This window comes from Palaemon carinicauda, chromosome 22 (assembly GCF_036898095.1).
Source record: "Palaemon carinicauda isolate YSFRI2023 chromosome 22, ASM3689809v2, whole genome shotgun sequence".
NCBI lineage: Eukaryota > Metazoa > Arthropoda > Malacostraca > Decapoda > Palaemonidae > Palaemon > Palaemon carinicauda.
The window spans coordinates 17,440,570-17,446,569 of NC_090746.1; the positions used below are offsets into that span (position 1 = coordinate 17,440,570).

A 6,000-nucleotide genomic window follows, 5' to 3' on the forward strand; every position below is an offset into this window, starting at 1 on the left:
TCTTCGAATCACTTTTCGCATCCTGAATTTTTCGTAAGCAGAAACTTTCGTATCCAGAGGTATCACTGTATTGCAGTCTGCCCCCATGATGTATGGGAAAATACTTTTAAAAGATTCAGAGCTTCAAGACATTTAGCTTATAATGCTTTTAAGTGAGAAACCCATGTAAGCCTCCAATCAAATATCAACCCTAAAAATTTAGCTTCACTTGCACATGGGATCCGTTGACCTTTGATGTATACTGTATATCCGGGTCTGGATGTACTCCCCAGATACGACAGAAATGGACAATTGTAGTTTTACTTGTCAAGAACTTAAATCCATTAATATCGGCCCACTGGATAGTTTTATCAATAGAGAGTTGTATTTTTCTCTCAACCATTGCCATTCTAGCTCCAGCAAATGATATGGAGAGATCATCCACAAATAATGTTGCGAAAACATCCCAAGGAATGACTGAGGATATCCCATTAATTCCTAATGCAAAAAGGGTTACACTCAGCATACTCCCCTGAGGAACTCCTCCTTCCTGACATTTACTCTCTGATAGAGCTTCCCCAACTCTCACTTGGAAAACTCTATGTGAAAGAAATGACAGAATAAATAGTGGTAGCTCTCCTCTTGATCCAAACTCAAAGATTCTTTTAAGTATACTGTATCTCCATGTGGTATCATATGCCTTTTCAAGATCAAAAAAGACTGTCACATGGTGCTGTTTGGAAACAAACGCTTCACAAATGGAGGACTCAAGTCGTATCAGCACATCAGTCGTCGAGTGCATTTTTTTGAATCAACATTGAATGGGTGATAAAATACCCTTCTTTTCAAGGTACCACATCAGACTTACATTGACCATCTTCTCCATGATTTTGCACAAACAAGATAATAATGCAATTGGCCTATAATTTGCTGCTAAAAACTTGTCCTTACCGGGTTTTAAAAAGGCTAAAATAATGGCTAGTTCCCAAACATTTGGATAACTATAATCATGCCATATTCTATTAAAAATGCTTAAAATAAATAACTTTGTATTAAAAGGTACGTGTTTAATCATTGCATATGGAATTCCATCGGGTCCAGGGGCTGTATCGTTACACGTAGCAAGAGCAGAATCAAATTATCTTTCAGTAAAAGGAGAATTGTAAGAGTCTTGCTTTCTTGTTGCGAAGTTTAAAACTTTCTTTTCTTCAATGCTCCTATACTGGTGACCAGGAGCTGCTTCACACTTGCATGATACATTTGAAAAATGGTCAGCCAGGGCATTGCTAACTTCGGTTGCTCCAGTCATATACTGGCCATTTACCTTTAACACTGGTGGTGGGTTTGGGGTGAATTTGCCTGCTATCTTTTTGACTTTCCTCAAAACAGATGATGTTGGTGTTCTACTGTTAATGGAGGAAAAAAATGACATCCAAGACTGGCGCCTAGCTTCTTTCATGGCCCGACGGAACTGTGCTCTACATTTCTTGTATATGACTAAATTCTCCTCAGTACAGCGCATGCGCAATCGAGTTGAAGACTTTCTTGTGGCTCTGTGCAGGGCAGTTAGTTCTAATCACCACCAGAGAACAGGTCGTCGTCTGAATATCCCTGTTGTTTTGGGAATGGAATTGACTCCTGCTGTGTGAAGAGTTCCATTAAGTAAGTCTATGCCATCATCAACACTTTCAAACTGTTCTGCATTTCCTTCAATTTTACTTAACTCCCAAAATCTATCCCAGTCCGCCTTATCAAGATTCCATTGAGGCGATCTCAGTAAAGGTGGACTATTGTTGGTGTTTATAATGATAGGTGCATGATCACTAGTATGCCAATCATCTAATGTTCTCCAATTATAATCGAGAAGACAGTTAGAGCTTGCAACTGATAGGTCAATGCAGGACAAGGTACCTGTCTGAACATGAAAATGTGTGGGCTCTCCTGTATTAAGGAGTCTGACATCTTCATTCTCCAAAATTGATGATATATTACCCCTAGCGTTTGCCAAAACATCACCCCATAAAGGATGTCTACTATTAAGATCTCCTAGTAAGAGAAAAGGTTGTGGGAGTTGTTTAATCACCTCTACTATATTATCATATGAGATGTTATCATTTGGAGGCAAGTAAAGAGAACAGATTGTGTATTTTCTCCCTATATCAATCTGTACAACCACTGCCTGCAGAAGGGTACAGATAGACAAAGATATTTGGGGAACATCTCTACGAACGTATTTAAGACTTCCTCCATGGCTCCCTGCTCGTTGATCATATAGAGTCCTATAGCTAACATACTCTCGAGGACAAGGAGTATTAGCATCAAGCTTGCTTTTTTGTAGACATACAGTTATAGGGGAGTGCCCACGTATGAGGAGCTTAAGTTGTTCATATTTCGCCCTTAAACTCTGGCAATTCCATTGCAGAATAGAGGAAAAAACTATGGTTTATTTTTTGGAAGAGACCTTAGATGAAGTCTTCCCATTGGCAATATTTGATCTAACAATATTTCCAGGTGGTATCTCTAGAGAGGATCTTCATATAGTAGGTTTTGTGTTCCTCTTTTTCTTTGTGTCCTTTTGATCTAATTGTTGAGGATGATGGTGGACCTCAACTTGAATTTCTGATTGGTTCAATTTACCTTCTAGTTGATCAGAAACATCAGCAGACAAGATATCATATTTATTTGAAGGCGTGACTTTAATGTTTCTTATGGTAGAAGGCGAGAGAGATGGAGGTCTCTCTTTTTTTCGATTAAAAGGTTGTGATCTGTCAGGTTTTTGCACCTTCCCCACTACAGGTTAACCAAGTAAATTGGTTCCAAGTGGAACCTCCATCAGATCAGACAAGGACACGGCCTGAAAGAGGTTTGTACTATTGTTTGGAATCGGAGTAGATGGATTTTGAATAACTTTCAGATCTTTAAGTATGTTTTGATTTTTTTACAATTTCTGGATATAGATTTTTGATGTAACCTCTTCAATTACTTTCATTTGTTTCTTTATCTTAGAAGTAGAGATATAATTTCCGTCTGTGTGGTTTGGCAAGTTTTTCTTCAGAACCATTGAAAAAGGTTGCCCTGGTCTTAACTGCTTTTCAAGAGCTTTTTTACGAGCCTCTTTAAAAGTAAACCTTTCCATGGTCCTAATGGTCTGAATTTCTTTTTCAAAAAATAAACTTAACACAGCTTTTAGATGTAGCTGGGTGTGCTTCCTCACAATGTATGCAATTTGGATTTTCTATGCATTCTCCATGACTACTTTTTCCACAGGTGGCACAAACAGCTGGCTTATTATTTAGTTTTTCCTTGCATTTCTGGCTTAAATGGCCATACATTTGGCAATGATAACATTGCAATGGTGAAGGGATATATGGTTTTACCTTCAAAGATAGCCAACCAGCTTATATAACATTTGGTAATCTGCATTGATCAAATGTAATAATTAAGGTAGCAAGAGGAAAATGTTGTTCTCCAACTCTCTTTCTCATTCTGACTAATTTTACTACTCCTTGACTTTTCAGTTCATCCTCGATTTCCTTTTCCTCTATGTCCAGCAACTCTGGAGCATATATCACACCTCTACCCTGGTTGAAAGTAGGGTGCGAAACGTATTTGACACTATGACCATCGTGTTGCGAGTGTTTACAATCTTCCGCCTTGTATTGGGGATAGTGCCTCTATCAGGAGACTTCCATTTCCATGGGGAAGAATTTTTGGCTGCCCTCCACATACAGCAACTATTTCCCTATTAGCTTTAAAAACATTTAAACGTTCATAGTCTTGCATTTTCAAATTCAAAAATAAAAAACTTCTCATAATTCACTACTTCATAGTGACCAGGTAATACTTCTACTTTCCTATATTTCTCTATACTCTAATTATTTCTCATTCTCTCTCTCCTTCTCTAGTGTTTTCTTATCACTCTTTATATGACGTGAGTAAGGTTCCAATGTTACTAAATTAGAACCCGAGTTGGAGCTGTCAGTACTGAGGTCCATGTTTGTATCTTCCAGGTCGTCAACAGAAGGGTTGGTTTTTTCTTTTAAAGAGCAAGCCGGGTTATCCACCTCTTATCGGAGGATGTCAGTCCTCCTATCCCATGTGGCCCAACACGAGAAGAGGCTTCAGCAGGGACTAGTCCTCTATTAGAGAGGGGCTGCCTCTCTTAAGGTGGGCGTACACTGGTCAGTGGGGGTGGTTAGCCCCTCCCACCGGCGACTCCAATGCCTGGCGTCACCCATTACCCGCAAATATGGGGGACTTAAAACCGGATCACTGGGGCCCAACTCTTAACAGACTTGGTCTGCCCCCAATGGGGTCTGCCAGAGGGTGATGGCGTCTAAATTGGCATAGGTTGAGATGGAATGCCATCCATCCCACACTGTGCCAAATCCAAAGCAGCAGCCAAAGTATAATCGAACATGCCAAAGTCATCAACAATATCGAGCCCAAAAGGAAGAGATGCGAGAAAAAAGAAATAACCAAAGTAAAAGAGAAAGTGCCAACTGATTTTGTTGGATTGACAGCTGGGCACCAAGGTCCAGTGGGAAAGTAGTTCCCACTGTTCATTAGAGCTCAGCTGCTAATCCCTAAGGCCCCCCCCCTCCTCATCAAGGCTTCAGCATCTGGGGGGAAGAAGCTAATTTAATCACACTACCAGCTGCCACAGCAAAGTGTTTAATCTCTTTCAATTGTCGCAAGTAATGTTTGAAAAACACTTGAAGATTTCCATCCCTTGTAAGCTTGCAAGCCTTCGAAGGACATATATTGGAAGAAGTTTAAGGAAGAGGCTACTTTCCTAGGATCATGACCCAATGGCATACTATCTGGATCAGCCCTTCTGATAGAATAGGTGAGTTTGGACCTTAGCTGTTTCAAGGAGATTAGATCTTGTTGTTTCCCCTTTAAAAAGTTGTCCGCCTTCAAGGGCCTTACTCTTTAACAGGTAAGCTTTAAGGGGGCCGGCCGGCGAAGGGTGATTTTTAATGACAAGACTTAACATACCACTTAATAAGATGACTTAGGACATCTCCAACTCCTAAAGATTTTAGAATCTGACCTTTGGTTTTGCGACCAGAGGGCGATTTATCCTGAAAATTAGTGTTTTTCAAATTCTATCTCATCCCTTGATAATTATTACTAAGATCTGGGATTACTACCCTATATAGACCTGATATTGACCTCCAATAATATGAAGTTTTTTTCTTTTTTTTAAGTAATTTTTTGCCAGATATGAACTTTTTCATTATGGTAAAAATATAAACCCTAAAAATCGGGGAAATAAATTAAGAAAAAAAATATGAAACTAAAATTGGAAAAAATGGCTTCATTTCATTGTTTTATAATGTATTTCTAAGTTATATACCTAATATCTTTAAAACTAAGAAAGACTATTGAATTTGAAGGTCAATAAGTACAGTTTTGAGATACGGGCATTCAAAGTTTTTCTTTGCATTTTTACAAAGACAATATTAATAAATCATGATTATTGTGAATTTTGTTCTTTTTTGGGTATTTATAAAAGAAAACAAATCTAATCATAAATCCTTTTAATCAAACACACACACATACACACACACACTCTCTCTCTCTCTCTCTCTCTCTCTCTCTCTTTTCTGAACTAATACGAGCGAATTTTCTTCTTCCTTATGTTAGCTGTTAGCAAGATGTTTAAATTATCTTTTCCTCTTTGAAATGATAAAATTCTTACCGAAAATGAGAAAAACAAACGTATAAATGAGTGAATGAACAGAGGGCGTTCAAAGTTTTTCTTTGCATTTTTACAAAGACAGTTAATTAATCATGATTATTATGAATCTAATGTTTTTTTTGGATATTGATAAATTAAAACAAAGTTATACATCATAATTTACTCATAAATGTAAGATCCTTTTGCTCAATATCTTGCTGCTTTTGCTTGTGTCAGGAAACGAGGTCTCTCTCTCTCTCTCTCTCTCTCTCTCTCTCTCTCTCTCTCTCTCTCTCTCTCTCTCTCTCTCTCTCTCTCTCTCTCTCTCTGGAAGC

The 6,000-nt window shown here is 38.4% G+C and overlaps 1 protein-coding gene across 5 annotated transcripts in view; it reads right to left on the reverse strand.

Annotated features, from left to right (window-relative positions):
- Abcd3 (ATP binding cassette subfamily D member Pmp70) overlaps positions 1-6,000 on the reverse strand; it is a 367,264-nt gene that overhangs the window by 125,353 nt on the left and 235,911 nt on the right. The window lies entirely within an intron of this gene.